The 17,642-nt window shown below is 41.0% G+C and overlaps 6 non-coding genes across 6 annotated transcripts; all 6 read right to left on the bottom strand.

The window, feature by feature from the left end:
• Positions 1-12,845: 12,845 nt before the first annotated feature.
• trnal-gag (transfer RNA leucine (anticodon GAG)) lies at positions 12,846-12,927 on the bottom strand. Its single transcript has one exon. It is a non-coding gene; the product is annotated as a tRNA-Leu (tRNA).
• A 261-nt stretch (positions 12,928-13,188) lies between these two features.
• trnal-aag (transfer RNA leucine (anticodon AAG)) lies at positions 13,189-13,270 on the bottom strand. Its single transcript has one exon. It is a non-coding gene; the product is annotated as a tRNA-Leu (tRNA).
• A 932-nt stretch (positions 13,271-14,202) lies between these two features.
• Positions 14,203-14,284, bottom strand: trnal-aag (transfer RNA leucine (anticodon AAG)). Its single transcript has one exon. It is a non-coding gene; the product is annotated as a tRNA-Leu (tRNA).
• Positions 14,285-14,546: 262 nt separating this feature from the next.
• On the bottom strand, positions 14,547-14,628 carry trnal-gag (transfer RNA leucine (anticodon GAG)). Its single transcript has one exon. It is a non-coding gene; the product is annotated as a tRNA-Leu (tRNA).
• Positions 14,629-14,889: 261 nt separating this feature from the next.
• trnal-aag (transfer RNA leucine (anticodon AAG)) lies at positions 14,890-14,971 on the bottom strand. Its single transcript has one exon. It is a non-coding gene; the product is annotated as a tRNA-Leu (tRNA).
• A 932-nt stretch (positions 14,972-15,903) lies between these two features.
• trnal-aag (transfer RNA leucine (anticodon AAG)) lies at positions 15,904-15,985 on the bottom strand. Its single transcript has one exon. It is a non-coding gene; the product is annotated as a tRNA-Leu (tRNA).
• Between the last annotated feature and the right edge of the window lie 1,657 nt (positions 15,986-17,642).

Below are 17,642 nucleotides of genomic sequence, written 5' to 3' on the forward strand. Positions count from 1 at the left end.
ACCAGTGCTAGGTCATTTTGATTGTCAAGTAAAAAAAATGTTTAGTGAAAACAACATACTAACAACGTAGTAATAACAGAATTTAGAATTAGAAATGCATATTAAAGTGGTTTATCTTTCTACTAATTTAGTATCAAAAATTAACTCTCAGATTGAAAAGGTTCGAGACTTCTACAAAGCACACAGAAGAATACAAAGTCAAGGCAAGTCATGTTAAATCGTATAGCCCTTAATCACAAAGAGTCTCAAAGGGCTGCACAGACCACAGATTATTGCAAACAGACTGGTATTACACCATGCCCTGAAACCTACATGAGGGCAAATAATACACAGATATTGTCAGCATAAAATATAGGTTATTCATTTGCTATAGAATAGTAGTGTGTTTTAAGCTTAGATTTAAACAGTTCCACTGAAGTTGCAGATCGAATCTCAGGGAGAAGAGCATTCCACAGCACCGGGGGGCGAATGGAGAACGCTCTTGAACCTGCGGATCTCTTCTTGGCTCTTGGGATCACTAGTAGACCAGCATTCTAAGAGCTAATGCTCCGGCCTGGAACATAGGGGAAAAGTAAATCTGAAAGATATGAGAGAGCAAGTCCTTGCATGATTTTGCACACTACTAACAGAACCTTAAAATCACATCTTAAGCAAACAGAGCCACTGCAGGTTAGCTAAAATCGGGTTAATGTGTACGGAGACTCAAATTGACAAAATTACACCATTTTTCTTTTATTTTTTGGCCCAGCCTTTTACGAGGTTTTTGGGGGTACCAGTAGGTGTCGAGCATTTTTTTTCTAATTGCATGGCCTTTTTTTTCATAATGGGGGATTACCTGTCTATTGATGCTTTTATCCAAAAGGGGCAGTGCATAGACTTAATTTATTAGTTATTTTTTTTATTTTAATGCCCCTCGATGATAACTAATCCATTCAGTCGGCGATTAAGTCTCGTCGCCAACATAATAACAAAATAACAGGCAGCATAAACATTCCAACAAGAGTTACTGTTGGTCAAACTCACACCGTTTATGTGCGCACACAGACTGACTTCAAAGCACACTACTTTAAAGTACAAAGCTCCTGCATCTGTCGCCTCCCCCCGCCCTTGCGACACGTCTTTTCTTACAGGGACCACGCATGAACACAAACAACAGTAACAAAAACAGTCATTACAATATATTGCTTTTTTGCTCCGCCAATAGAATGATGAATAAGATGTAGGTTCACTTATTCGTAAATATGACTGTGCCTCACCAGATACCGACCTCACAGTTACTGCCAATTTGAAATTTTCTGGACTGTACAATTTACAACAATAATAGCAGATTGTTACAATAAGTTAGATGCCACCATTTTGGCTTTAAAGTGGGAGTGTATTGTTCAAGTCAAAATTGTAACCTCTTTGGCTGACGTATATCTTTTTGAGTAATCCGGTGGTATACACCATTAATGCTAAATACCTCAAAAGGTAAACTATTTTTTTTAAATAACGCTGTTTTGATCATGACTGACACTGACAAAATAAAACATATTCACCATTCCCGTTGTTCGATGGCAAAATACAGGCGGGCAAGGAGAAGGTGTTTAATGGAGGCGGCGAGTACAAAGCCAAAGGCGTAAGAAAGGAGCAACACGGGATGAGGGCCAGAAACCCCTCCGCAAAAGAACATCACAAAAGAACAGGTGTGCTGCAGTGTCAGGTTTCAGGCGGCATAACAGAAATGTCAACAAAGGGGCTGCCTGTTCGCGGATGCCGTGTTGTTTTGCTAAAAGAAAGTGAACACATTTGCAGCTACGGACTACATCTTTATCGCAAGCTTTGAGAGTATTTGCCTGTGTTGCTTAAGTCGGAATGAACCAAAGATGTCGCCTCCACTGCGATAAGCTTCATTGTGAGGAGGGAATGTGGCATATTTGAGCTCAAGCTGCAACTTTTGATAGTTTGAAAGGTCACACAAAGCCTTCACAGCTCATTTACTGATGCTCTCAGATACTGTCCGATTTTAAGAAGACAGCATCAGTTGACATGCCAATGACCTGATTTCTCTCCTGGTAGGACGGACAAATGTGTATCAACTTGATGCGGCAGATATTTCATCTTATCCAAGATTTTGCATTTGTGTATTGTGCTACGTTGTATGCTGGCATGCACTAAAAAAAGATTACACGTTGAAAATTAGGGACGTATTCTTGTTTCAAAAAATGCATAATTTTCTCTATTGAAAGGTGGCATAGTCCGTTTCATTTTTAGTGCCATATTTACTTAAATTATAGTAAAATGTGTCTTATATCCCCGATGCTATTTTTTTATGTTTTTTCCTTCAGAGATATGCATTATTGTCTTTAATCGGTTGATAATCTTGAGCAACCAATAGTTCGGACGATTTGATTCGTCATATGTATGAAAGTATGTGTGTATGTATGTAAAAAACACACATATATATGTGTTATAACATTAAGCTATTTTTACAGAAATTTCCACTTTGAAAAACAAATCCAACTTACTCAAATATTTGGGTTACATTCACTAATTTTAAAAGGAATAAATCCAACCGTTCAATCATAAGGCATCTTAAGACTTTCAATGATCCACTTGGGTTGAAATGATTGCCCATTGGCCTCACCAGTGCCCGCTAGTTTGGCGCCAGCTGCTGCTTGTTGCCTGATTGGTTCCCCTCCTATTTAAACTCAGTAATCCAATCACTCTTTGTCAGTCCGTCAGCGAACCTCTGCACAAGCAAGGCAAGCACTATTTGACTCTGGCTTCCGTCTGTCCCGTCTTTACCTGTATTCTGCTCGTCTGCCTCTGGCTTCCTTATCGTCGTGTTGCGTTTGGGTCTACCATCTGTTCTGGTTCTGACACGGGGTGGTGCAAAGCACTGTGCACAAACGTATATTAGTACAGTAATCAAGGATCTTTTATCTGGGCGTCGTTTTGTATACTTAAAATTGGGTAGCAAGGCAACAGTATTTAGAACACCACAATCGTGACCTCCAAAAGGCAGGCAACAGGTCGGTGTTTCAGTAAACTGAAGCAGCAAAGGCGGCGGTCCAAGATTTCATCAGGTGGCAATTGTGGTTCAGGAGGGCAGGCAGGGATTCGGGAAACTGGAAGAAGAAGGCGCTTAGACAAGGGTGCTTAGGATGTGGAACAAAATAGCAAGAAACCAAGAGGACAAAGTACTAATAAAGGGAAGAGGAGATTTTGACATGAGGAAAAACAGTGGAAAAATCAAGACAAGTGATCACAGCAGTGATGAGGAAAATCAATCCAGAAATTAAGTGGCCAAATAAGGTAATTTCAAGAGAGATAAGAAAAAGAAAAGAAAGAAAAAAAGGAACCTGATTGTAGGATTGTGACGATTTAATCATTTATTTACCCCAAATATGCTAAGACTGCTATTGCTAACAAGCATGTAAATGTGGGGTACACGTCATCACTATACTTTAGGTTAGTGATTTTCAACCACGGCGCCGCGACACACTAGTGTGCCGTGAGAGATCGTCAGGTGTGCCGTGAGAAATTATCCAATGTCACTTTTTAAAATGTAAAATTTTATACAACATTTATGAATCATTTTCTGCAAATATTATGTCAAGTGTAATTAAACATACTGTTCAGTGTCATTTTATAACATTTTTGGTTAGTGGTGTGCCGCAATTTTTTTCCAATTTAAAAAACATGCCCTGACTCAGAAAAGGTTGAAAAACACTGCTTTAGGTTATGTTATTTAGTGAGTCGTGCGGACCCGAAATGAGCAAACCTACCTGATCCAGACTCAAAACATCGATAAAGTAACGCAACCACTTTTTACCCGGAGTATGACAGACTACAGTTAACTGATTGAGAATTGGCGTCTAATATACTTATTTCATGCTTCCTATTTTCAACCGTATTTTAGTCAAATTCTATCGAGCACAAGGTAGGACAAAGTCATATTTTGCCATAAGTGGCCAGATGTGGCAGTTGTAGAACTTGGACATGAAAAATACAGGACCTTTTTGTGAGTCACCCATCCACAGAGTTGACAAGGGGGAGCAGGGAGCAGCTGTCATCCAGGCTCGACGGCTTTAAAGTCAGCTAATAACTGCTCTCGCTCTCTCTCAGTTTTGCTCTCTGTTTCGCGTTGACACAATGCATATGGCCTTAGGTAGACACCAACTCTGATGAGCATCAAAGTGCCTCAGCTTTCAAGGGAATACGATATGTCATTTGGTATTTATATGTGATTTATAAGCCGATACTTGTGAGTCTACCCTCTATTTACCATACCCATTTATTGTATTTTAGCTATAGCTATCTACTTACTCTGCCACTTACGTATCTATCCTTGAAAAAAGGATTTTGAATTGATGTGTTGAATTATTCAATTTTTCTTTCACAAATGGTTGCATATGATAAATTCATGTCTATCCAAATAAATATTCCATTAGATGTGTAATTTACTGGAGAGGTCTATCTAGGTTTAATTTATTTTATTTCATGCAGCCACTTAAAAATATAATTCAATAAATTCTTGATGTTTTTTTATTATCATTACTTACTGGCCTTGCACATACCAACCCACCTGACTAACTAGTTACCTGCCTATCTTCCTACCTACCTACCTACCTACCTACCTAGCTAATTGCCTAATCGCATCATACCCATATGGGCAATTAAGTCAATTCTATGTGCTTTGTTTTTCAGTCCTACTCTCTGGACTTGCACGTACTACCTGATGCTAGCTAGCTACCTACATACCTATTTACCTTCATACCAACCTACCTTACAGTGTACCTAGCAACCTTTTAACATACGTACCTATCTACCTCCTTACCTACCTACCCCCCAAAAATATGATATGAGGCGAGTTAATATATAAATATTATCTCGCTTCATATCATACCCATCTATGCATATTATGTGCACACTCCAAAAACAGTTGGGTCAAAAATAACCCAAGAGTGTGTCAAAAATGGAACAACCCAATAGTTGGGTTGATTTGACCCAACATCTTTACAAATAACAACTCTCACAAAAAAATATGTGATGTAGGTGTTGTTTTGTACAAGAGAATTCTGAAAAAAATATATTTTTGTTTAAAGAAACATCCGCTAAAATTGCTAAACTGTCTGGGTCATCTTATTTAGAACAACCCGTACAATTACGTTGCTTTTGTAAAATAACCCAGAAAAAATGGGTCGGACTGATCAGGGTATTGGGTTGGTCCCATGTTTGTGTTGTTTTTCACTGCAGCTATTGTAACTTGGTAATCCTGAGAAGTACTCCAAATCGCCAAAACCCAAAAACATTTAAAGAAAAAATTTGAAAATAAAAACCCACCGACTTAGTGAAGTGATTTGATCTCGTCATTCATAGAACAATCTCATATCCATAATTCAGTAATAATTCCAGAATGGGTTAATCAGTGTCTGCCAGCAGTCATTCAGGGCAGATTTCCATTCTGCTGCCTCCTGTGGCATATGAGTTTGTCAATCTCTGGGATTTTTTATCATTACAAAGGAAGAAAAACATGTTCACGCAGTGGTACTTTTTGGGGGTTTTGTGTTATTATGTCCCCATCTGCACCTGCTCTAAAGCTCATTTAGTCGACTTTCTCTGGTGCTCAAACAACAATGTCACGCCCCTCCTGCCAGTTGATCTCGCCGCTCGCCAATTTTTTTCACCGAGGCGGCCAACGTTCAGCGGAGAGGCCAAGCAGCCGAAAGTTCAGCGGGTTTGAATTGGTACCGGCCAACCCCAGACCCTCCTTTCCCTCACCTTTACAGTGCTGCCACTGAAACCCGTTTGTTGGACTCTACCTGAAAGACACCACCAACCTGGGAAGAACGAGAAAATATATGTATAATTTTTGCTTTTCTTTGTTTGTCCTCATGATGGGAACGTGGTCCCAGCAACATCACACATCCAATCAGTGTCCTGAGAGAAGATCAAAGGTGTCTGCAGACACTAATGCAAATCTGTGCAGATTAAGACCGGATGAAACCCTGTGGAATGTTGGGAAAATCCCGCTTTCACCTTCAAATGTGCTGACCAGGAGACAAAATCTGCAGGACTGAGGGTTTAAATGTATTGAATTGTGTCCAGAAACCTAGAATCTATCTTACCTATCTTATTGAGCTGTAACATTGATTGTTAACTCTGTCTAATCTTATTAGGTCATTGAGTCAGTCAAACAAATACACAGCTTAGGTCAAAACTTGCTTTGTTTTGGGTGGGATTTAGTTGTTGTCATTGTTGCGTTAGATTAGGCCTCTCAGATTTCAAGGTATCCCGTGATTTTCACTTGTCCTAGTCGACCCGTGTTGTACAATGAGCTCCCACTGCTGTGTGTATCTGTCCAGTTGTCCGTTAATGTCTGGTGTGTTTGTTTTTATTTCACTTCCGCACCTTTGTCCAGTCAGTTTATTCATGGTCAAGTTAATATACATGGAAACTTGATTAAGATTATATTTTTCCTTTTTCTCCTTCTTTTAATTGATTTATCGCTCAAATATATTTTTTTTTACATGGCTAAATCCTGGGATTTTTTTGGTCCTCAACTCCACGTAAATACGGCCAGGGCCGGTGTGAAGTGGAGATTTTTCATCTGTCTCTTGAGTTTTGTTTTTATCATACCCCACCCTGCTACTATTAAAGGGCTTTTCGGCTTTATGTCGGTGAACCTGTGAATCAAACAGCTTTGTTGTGTAACTCATTTGTGCCCATGATATTCCTAATAAAAACGTCAACAGTACTGCTTAACTCCAGCGCTTGTTCTACCAATTTCACAAACTGGATGTTGAAAGAACATGCGTAGTGTTGGGAATTAATATCAAAATGTACCGTTTACCAAATTCTTCAAATTAGTTATCTGACTCCTTTAACCAAACACAACCTACCATTCACCCAACAATTTATGCGCGCTCGTTTCTTGAGGGAAAAGATGAACAACAAAACCGACATTTTCACACGGGGGCAGATTTAATTTCATTATCATTTTAACTAAGTGTACTCCATCGAAAACGGCCGAATTAGTGTCGTTGGCGTCTGTGGGAAGCTTTTTTGTCAAGTCCTTTAGCTTTCTCCTATTGGCCATCTTCTCCCCGCATACTGGCGAGCCGACTCCTCCCATGGGTGTGCCAAGGAAGCCCCCCCCCCCCCGGGCTCCATCTCATCGAAGAGCGTCAAAACAACACCGAGCGTTTCTACGTCTTCAGAGCCTTTCTGCGTCTGGATGTGCTGATTATCTTATCACCCTTATGTCTCGTTCCCGCCATTCCTGTAAACAACATTTTCCACCAGGGTGCCCTGACCTCGCACCACAGTCAAGCCAGTGAATATCTTCTGCATTAAATGTATTTGTATTCAATCGTATAAAATCCTTTATAGTCCAATGTATAAAATCCTTCAATAGCAAGAAAAGTAATTCCTCTTATATACCTAACAAATGTAACTCAGTTTTCTGTGACGTTATATGGTTGGACCCAAACGCAGGAAGGCCAGAACAGAGACAATTGTGCTCAATAAGAGGGATAAGAGGGATAGTATTTAATAACAAAAGGCGGTACAAAGTAACAAACAAACAAGTGGTCACAAACCAACAGAATGTCCAAACAAAACCAAACCGGTCATGATAGAAAAGAGCTGAATGTACCTGAATATGGCAACCACAATGAGAATGGCAATGAGCTGATGCAGTGTGCGGTCCGAGCTGTCAATATAAAGTCTTGGAATGGGGAGATTCGGATCAGGTGTGTCCAGTTCCACACCTAGTTGGTGTCCTCTGTCAGATACTGAACATTTCTTGATTTTTGAATGCAAGATGGTCCAATTTTTGAATGAAATGATGCAAATCATCTGTGGATATTCATTAAATGACTTAATGTTTTGTTTGTTTTGCTGTTGGGGCCACGTACAGAAATTGGTAATCTCGTACCCAACTCCTTTATAAGTATATACATAACAAACTAGGATTGACTATAAAGTATTCCATCATACCCATTGATTGTATTTTATTTATATAAATAATCTATCTATGAACCTAACTACTCACCAACCTATCTACCTGGCTGCATATACTTATTTTTAACTACCCACAACCTACATTATGTACCTATCTAGTGTACGGTATTGTATTCTTAGATGGTCGTGATGTAGCACCTGCCGCCATGTTACACTCGCCGATATTAATCTCACTATGTTCTAGATTTCTGCGACGTTTTGAGCTCAGCAAAAAACCTCAAGCCGTCCCCATCCCATCCCCAACCTGACCGGTGCAGTTTTCCACACGAGAACGAGCCGAGTGCACTCATCCATTTAGTGAAAACGGAACGACGGGACCCTAGTAGCGCTGCATCACCAGCTTGCTTACAGATTGTGACAAGCTGGGATGCACCAGTTATGAAAGTCCATTCAGCTCTGTTATTCTTGCAAAAGTAAACAGAGTGCCAGGCTGCAGGGGGAAAGTGCTGACAGGGAGCTTACTTGATCCAGGTTGGAGCAAGGCGGAGGAGGAGAGGGGGGCCCTGCAGAATGTCGGGCCTGATCCCGGCTGAAATGATGTCTGGTGTGTTGACAGCTTGCGTGTTATGATGACTTTCTTGAACGCAAAAAAAGTTTCACTTTAGGGACATATATGAACCACTAAAGTGTTTGTGCTTGTACCCGTTTAGGTAGTAGAAACTTGTGCCTGATGATGATTAAAATAAGCAGTGACAGTTTGTATGCTTTGACAAGCGTTCCAAACTTGCTTAAACTTTGCTGGCTAAATTATTCCTGCTCTTCATCTCTTTTGGGCTGCTTGATGTCAAACCCGACGAAGCTCTTAATGAGCCATGTTTCAAAGACGGATGCTGACATTTCGGCCTTTTCAGAGACTATTTTTCACTTAACATGTGGTCAAATTCCAAAAGTGTTGCAAGAATCTGAACTTTTTCAATTGTATCCGCAAAATGTCAAGACTGAGGAGAATTCTACTGCTTTGTACTAATGGCTTGTGCAGTATGTTTCCTCATTGAGAAATCAATTCTGCTTGCTTATAATAAATTATGTAGTTCTGTTTTTACTACTGCAAAGTTGATTGCATAGGATGCCGGTTAATTATTTTGACTATAAAGACGCTGCCCTACTTACGAACGAGTTAGGTTCCGGACAATCGTTCGTAGGTTGAATTTGTTCGTAAGTTGCTTCAGTGCTATATTTTGTATGTTTGATGTTTGTATATGTATGTTTGAGGCTTGTATAAGTAACCTGTATTTTTTGTACCAAAAAATAAACATTCATAATATGCTCTATAAAGATAAATAAAGGTGAGTTTAATTTACTTTGGGAAGATGCGCTTTAAGAGTTAGGCGCCTTCCTCTTCCATGGTAAAAAGTGGCCGAAAAAAAAGCGTTCCGACCATTATCTCAATCGCATTAAGCTTTCATTTAAAAGAAACGGTCGGCCTCTTCTTTACACTTCACACAAAACATATTAAATGAATGCAGAGATATTAAATAATAAAAACGTCAAGGTTCTGAGTGCGAGGGAGATTCAATACATATAGCACTGTATGTTTACACACGAACTAGGAAATAGAAACCAGATTTCTTCTTCATGGTGGATGTTGGGTGAACACTCACAGCGCCACCACATGGGGGTAGCGGCAGAAAGAAGCACTAGAATAATGTCCTATACTCAGAAAAGGTGCACAAAAAAGAAACTCTTACTTCATTCCCATCATATATTAACTACCATCAAATGCATGGGCATATTAAATAAGATAGTTTACACCGCTCTTATAAGAGTCAGAGCTGGCCTTCAGATAGACTGCAGCCTTAACGCGACGCCTTAGACCACTCGGCCATTCTGACTTGTATCTGAAATCCATTTTAAATCCAATACCCCGAACTGCACTGGCTGTATGTCAGAAGCAGTTCACCCAAAAAAGGGGTTCTAGAAGGGGGATTTAGCCTTTCTGACATTTGTTTGAAACACTTTTTGGGTTTATGTACACAAAACTGTTGCATTTGAAAGCCCAGTCAGTAAATAACACATTACAGCCACATCAGATTTTAGCATCCATCAAGCGACAATGACTGCCTGACGAGTATAGCATATAACCCAGTCATATATGTCAGAAGTGGGATTTCAACCGACGCCTCCAGAGAGACTGCAAACTTGACGCAGCGCCTTAGACCACTCAGCCATTCTGACTCTATTTGGCAACCATTTTAAATCTGAGTACCGCGAACTGCACTGGCTGTATGTTAGAAGCAGTTCACCCAAAAAAGGCATTCTCAGAGGGGGATTTAGCCATTTTGACATTTGTTTGAAACACATTTTACGTTTACGTACACAAAACTGCTGCATTTGAAAGCCCAACCAGTATAAAACAGATTGTAGCCACATCAGATCTTAGCTTCCATCAAGCAACAATGACTGCCTGACGAGTATAGTGTACAACCCTGTCATTTATGTCAGAAGTGGGATTTGAAACCACGCCTCAAAAGAGACTGCGACCTTAACGCAGCGCCTTAGACCACTCGGCCATTCTGACTTGTATTAGAAAGCCATGTTAAATCCAATACCGCGAACTGCACTGGCTGTATGTTAGAAGCAGTTCACCCATAAATGGCGTTCTCGAAGGGGGATTTAGGCATTTTGACATTTGTTTGAAACACATTTTAGGTTTACGTACACAAAATTGTTGCATTTGAAAGCCCAGCCAGTATATAACAGATTGTAGCCACATCAGATCTCAGCTTCCATCAAGCTATAATGACTGCCTGGTGAGTATAGCATTCAACCCTGTCAATTATGTCGGAAATGGGATTTGAACCCACGCCTCCAGAGAGACTGCGACCTTAATGCAGCGTCGTAGACTACTCGGCCAATCTGACTTGTATTAACAATCCATGTTAAATCCTATACGGCAAACTGCACTGGCTGTATGTTAGAAGCAGTTCAACCAAAAAATGCGTTCTCGAAGGGGGATTTAGCCATTATGATATTTGTTTAAAACACAATTTAGGTTTACGTACACAAAAGTGTTGCATTTGAAAGGCCAGTCAGTAAATAACATGTTACAGCCACATCAGATTTTAGCATCCATCAAGCGTCAATGACTGCAAGGCGAGTATAGGATACAACCCTGTCATTTATGTCAGGAGGGATTTGAACCCACGCATCAAGAGAGACTGCGACCTTACACAGCGCCTTAAACCACTCGGCCATTCTGACTTGTATCAGAAATACATGTTAAATCCAATACCGCGAACTGCACTGGCTGTATGTTAGAAGCAGTTCACCCATAAATGTCGTTCTCAAAGGGGGATTTAGCCATTTTGACATTTGTTTGAAACACATTTTAGGTTTACGTACAAGAAACTGCTGCATTCGAAAGCCCAACCAGTATAAAACAGATTGTAGCCACATCAGCTCTTAGCATCCATCAAGCTACAATGACTGCCTGACGAGTATAGTGAACAACCCAGTCATATATGTCAGAAGTGAGATTTGAACCCAGGCCTTCAGAGAGACTGCGACCTTAGCCCAATGCCTTAGACCACTCGGCCATTCTAACTTATATCTGAAGTCCATGTTAAATCCAAGTACCGCGAACTGCACTGGCTGTATGTTAGAAGCAGTTCACCCATAAAAGGGGTCCTCGAAGGGGGATTTAGCCATTTTGACATTTGTTTGAAACACATTTTAGGTTTACGTACACAAAACCGTTGCTATTGAAAGCCCAGTCAGTAATTAACACACTACAGCAACATCAGATTTTAGCATCCATCAAGTGACAATGACTGCCTGACGAGTATAGCATACAACCCAGTCATATATGTCAGAAGTGGGATTTGAATACACGCCTCCAGAGAGACTGCGACCTTAACGCAGCGCCTTAGACCACTCGGCCATTCTGACTTGTATCTGAAAACCATGTTATATTTGAGCACCAGGAACTGCACTAGCCGTATGTGAGAAGCTGTTCACCCAAAAAAGGCGTTCTCGGAGGGGGATTGAGCCATTCTGACATTTGTTTGAAACACATTTAAGGTTAACGTACACAAATCTGTTGCATTTGAAAGCCCAGTCAGTAATTAACACGTTACAACCGCATCAGATTTTAGCATTCATCAAGTGACAATGACTGCCTGACGAGTATAGCATACAACCCAGTCATATATGTCAGAAGTGGGATTTGAATACACGCCTCCAGAGAGGCTGCGGCCTTAACGCAGCGCCTTAGACCACTTAGCCATTCTGACTCTATTGGGAAACCATTTTAAATCTGAGTAACGCGAACTGCACTTGCCGCATGTGAGATGCAGTTCAACCAAAAAATGCGTTCTCGAAGGGGGATTTAGCCATTATGACATTTTTTGAAACACATTTTAGGTTTACGTACACAAAACTGTTGCATTTGAAAGCCCAGTCAGTAGATAACACGTTACAGCCGCATGAGATTTTATCATCCATCAAGCATCAATGACTGCCTGGCGAGTATAGCATACAACCCTGACAATTATGTCAGAAATGGGATTTGAACCCACGCCTTCAGAGAGACTGCGACCTTAGCGCAGCGCCATAGACCACTCGGACATTCTAACTCGTATCAGTAACCCATGTTAAATCCAATACCGAGAACTGCACTGGCTGTATGTTAGAAGCAGTTCACCCATAAAAGGCGTTCTCGAAGGGGGATTTAGCCATTTTGACATTTGTTTGAAACACATTTTAGGTTTACGAACACAAAACTGTTGCATTTGAAAGCCCAGTCAGTAAACAATTCATTACAGCCACATCAGATTTTAGCATCCATGATACTACAATGACCGCCTGACAAGTATAGCATACAACCCTGCCATATGTGTCAGAAGTGGGATTTGAACCCACGCCTCCAGAGAGACTGCAATCTCAACGCAGCGCCTTAGACCACTCGCCCATTCTGACTTGTAATTGAAATTCATGTTAAATCCAATACCGCGAACTGCACTGGCTGTATGTTAGAAGCAGTTCACCCATAAAAGGCGTTCTCGAAGGGGGATTTAGCCATTTTGACATTTGTTTGAAACACATTTTAGGTTTACGCACACAAAACTGTTGCATTTGAAAGCGCAGCCAGTATATAAAAGATTGTAGCCACATCAGATCTTAGCTTCCATCAAGCTACAATGACTGCCTGATGAGTATAGCATAAAACCTTGTCACATGTGTCAGAAGTGGGATTTGAACCCACGCCCCCAGAGAGACTGCGACCTTAACGCAGCGCCTTAGACCACTCGGCCATTCTGACTTGTATCAGAAAGCCATGTTATATTTGAGCACCAGGAACTGCACTAGCCGTATGTGAGAAGCTGTTCACCAAAAAAAGGTGTTCTCGGAGGGGGATTGAGCCATTCTGACATTTGTTTGAAACACATTTTAGGTTTATGTACACAAATTTGCTGCATATATCAGATTGTAGCCACATCAGATTTTAGCATCCATGATACTACAATGACCGCCTGACAAGTATAGCATACAACCCTGCCATATGTGTCAGTAGTGGGATTTGAACCCAGGTCTCCAGAGAAACTGCGACTTTATCGCAGCGCCTTAGACCACTCGGGCATTCCGACATCTAACTAAAGTTCATTTTAAAATCCGAGTACCGCGAACTGCACTGGCTGTATATTAGAAGCAGTTCACCCATAAAAGGCGTTCTCGTAGGGGGATTTAGCCATTTTGACATTTGTTTAAAACACATTTTAGGTTTACGCACACAAAACTGTTGCATTTGAAAGCCCAGCCAGTATATAACAGATTGTAGCCACATCAGATCTTAGCTTCCATCAAGCTACAATGACTGCCTGATGAGTATAGCATACAACCCTGTCATATATGTCAAAAGTGGGATTTGAACCCACGCCTCCAGGGAGACTCAAACCTCAACACGTCGCCTTAGACCACTCGGCCATTCTGACTTGTAACAGAATTCCATGTTAAATCCGAGTACCGCGAACTGCACTGGCTCTATGTTAGAACCAGTTCACCCAAAAAAGGCGTTTTTGAAGGGGGATTTAGCCATTTTGACATTGGTTTGAAACACATTTTAGGTTTACGTACACAAAACTGCTGCATTTGAAAACCCAGCCAGTATATAACAGATTGTAGCCACATCAGATCTTAGCTTCCATCAAGCTACAATGACTGCCTGACGAGTATAGTATACAACCCTGTCATATGTGTCAGAAGTGGGATTTGAACCCACGCCTCCAGAGAGACTGCAACCTTAGCGCAGCGCCTTAGACCACTCGGCCATTCTGACTAGTATCTAAAGACCATTTTAAATCCGAGTACCGCGAACTGCACTGGCTGTATGTTAGAAGCAGTTCACCCAAAAAAGGCGTTTTCGAAGGGGGATTTAGCCATTTTGACATTTGTTTGAAACACATTTTAGGTTTACGTACACAAAACTGTTGCATTTCAAAGCCCAGCCAGGAAAAAACACATTACATTCACATCAGAATTTAGCATCCATCAAGCTACAATGACTGCCTGACGAGTATAGCATACAACCCTGCCATATGTGTCAGAAGTGGGATTTGAACCCACGCCTCCAGAGAGACTGCAACCTCAACGCAGCGCCTTAGACCACTTGCCCATTCTGACTTGTAATTGAAATTCATGTTAAATCAAATACCGCGAACTGCACTGGCTGTATGTTAGAAGCAGTTCACCCATAAAAGGCGTTCTCGAAGGGGGATTTAGCCATTTTGACATTTGTTTGAAACACATTTTAGGTTTACGCACACAAAACTGTTGCATTTGAAAGCGCAGCCAGGATATAAAAGATTGTAGCCACATCAGATCTTAGCTTCCATCAAGCTACAATGACTGCCTGATGAGTATAGCATAAAACCTTGTCACATGTGTCAGAAGTGGGATTTGAACCCACGCCCCCAGAGAGACTGCGACCTTAACGCAGCGCCTTAGACCACTCGGCCATTCTGACTTGTATCAGAAAACCATGTTATATTTGAGCACCAGGAACTGCACTAGCCGTATGTGAGAAGCTGTTCACCCAAAAAAGGTGTTCTCGGAGGGGGATTGAGCCATTCTGACATTTGTTTGAAACACATTTTAGGTTTATGTACACAAATTTGCTGCATATATCAGATTGTAGCCACATCAGATTTTAGCATCCATGATACTACAATGACCGCCTGACAAGTATAGCATACAACCCTGCCATATGTGTCAGTAGTGGGATTTGAACCCAGGTCTCCAGAGAAACTGCGACTTTATCGCAGCGCCTTAGACCACTCGGGCATTCCGACATCTAACTAAAGTTCATTTTAAAATCCGAGTACCGCGAACTGCACTGGCTGTATATTAGAAGCAGTTCACCCATAAAAGGCGTTCTCGTAGGGGGATTTAGCCATTTTGACATTTGTTTAAAACACATTTTAGGTTTACGCACACAAAATTGTTGCATTTGAAAGCCCAGCCAGTATATAACAGATTGTAGCCACATCAGATCTTAGCTTCCATCAAGCTACAATGACTGCCTGATGAGTATAGCATACAACCCTGTCATATATGTCAAAAGTGGGATTTGAACCCACGCCTCCAGGGAGACTCAAACCTCAACACGTCGCCTTAGACCACTCGGCCATTCTGACTTGTAACGGAATTCCATGTTAAATCCGAGTACCGCGAACTGCACTGGCTCTATGTTAGAACCAGTTCACCCAAAAAAGGCGTTTTTGAAGGGGGATTTAGCCATTTTGACATTGGTTTGAAACACATTTTAGGTTTACGTACACAAAACTGCTGCATTTGAAATCCCAGCCAGTATATAACAGATTGTAGCCACATCAGATCTTAGCTTCCATCAAGCTACAATGACTGCCTGACGAGTATAGTATACAACCCTGTCATATGTGTCAGAAGTGGGATTTGAACCCACGCCTCCAGAGAGACTGCGACCTTAGCGCAGCGCCTTAGACCACTCGGCCATTCTGACTAGTATCTAAAGACCATTTTAAATCCGAGTACCGCGAACTGCACTGGCTGTATGTTAGAAGCAGTTCACCCAAAAAAGGCGTTTTCGAAGGGGGATTTAGCCATTTTGACATTTGTTTGAAACACATTTTAGGTTTACGTACACAAAACTGTTGCATTTCAAAGCCCAGCCAGTAAATAACACATTACATTCACATCAGAATTTAGCATCCATCAAGCTACAATGACTGCCTGACGAGTATAGCATACAACCCTGTCATATATGTCAAAAGTGCGATATCAACCCACGCCTCCAGAGAGACTGCAACTTTAACGGAGCGCTTTAGACCACTCGGCCATTCTGACTTGTATTTGAATTCCATTTTAAATTTTAGGACCAGGAACTGCATTGGCTGTATGTTAGAAGCAGTTCACCCAATATTTTGTTTCTACCGTTTTATGCAAGTCGAATTGTCGTAAGTAGAGGAGCGTCTGTAATGCATTGTTTCAGCATTGTCACTTTTGGCTAATAATGTTGCTGTTTTCCACTAGGTTGTATCTGCTTCTTTCGACCTTAGAAATATTATAAAAAGAAAAGACTCAGGGGAGGTCCCATAGAACTAATAAGAATTTTTGCATCTTGAGACTTTTGTAGAGTCCTCTCACGTTTTCTTTGCAAAGTTAGAATGCATTAATGTTTTGTCACCTTATTTTGAGGTAAAAATTTAAGGCTTTGCTTTTTGTCATGTTTTTCCTTGTCTATTTCAAAATAGATCATATGTTATTTTATTATTACTGTATGATCCCAAAAGCAGGTGTCTCAAACCTGCAACCCAGGGGCCATTTGTGGCCCGCATGATTATAGTTTAGTATTCACGTTAGTATGAAGGTATAACGTCAGTGTGCAAGTTTGATACGGATGCTGGTTTTGTGTTAATTAGTTAGGCATGGTTCGAAATTGAGAACACTTTACTTGCAAATGCCGATACAGTTGTTGTGTGTGTCAGATAAAAACATAATCACTAGCTCACAAAATACAAGTTCCGTCGGAAGTGTGTTTTAAACGCGGTATTTGAAAGTTGGTGTACTTGGCTGGCCACTCCGGCTCAAAGCACAAGACAGAGAGAAATAGAGAGAGAGAGACAGACAAGGAGAAAGACAGAAAGAGAGAGAGAGAAATACAAATATGACAAAAAGATAGAAAGAAAGCCGCAGATGGATACAAAGGGACAAAGACAGACAGAGGGGTGAAAAACGGAGAGATAAAAAAGAGAAATGGACAAATGCAGAGACAGGGAGGAAGACAAACGTACCTAGAAAGAGAGAAAAATAGATAGAAAGAAAGCGACAGTGACAGAGAAAGAGAGGCAGAGACACACACAGAAAGAGACAGAGACAGGGACATAGAATATAAAAGACAGACACAGAAATAGAGGGACAGAAAGATTGAGAAAGGCAGAGAAAATGAGAAAGATAGAGACAGAGAGAGGGAGCAACAGGGAGCCAGAGACTTAGAAAAATAGAGAGACAAGGAGAGAGACAGAGAGAGAGAGAGAGAGAGAGAGAGAGAGAGAGAGAGAGAGAGACAGTAACGCACACAGAAAGAAAGAGACAAAGAGACCGAGAGAAAGAAAGACAAAGACAGAAAGAGATAAACAGTAAGATAGAAAAAGAGAGAG

The sequence above is a fragment of the Urocampus carinirostris genome, chromosome 9 (genome assembly GCF_059441175.1).
Source record: "Urocampus carinirostris isolate Australia breed hairy pipefish chromosome 9, RoL_Ucar_1.0, whole genome shotgun sequence".
NCBI lineage: Eukaryota > Metazoa > Chordata > Actinopteri > Syngnathiformes > Syngnathidae > Urocampus > Urocampus carinirostris.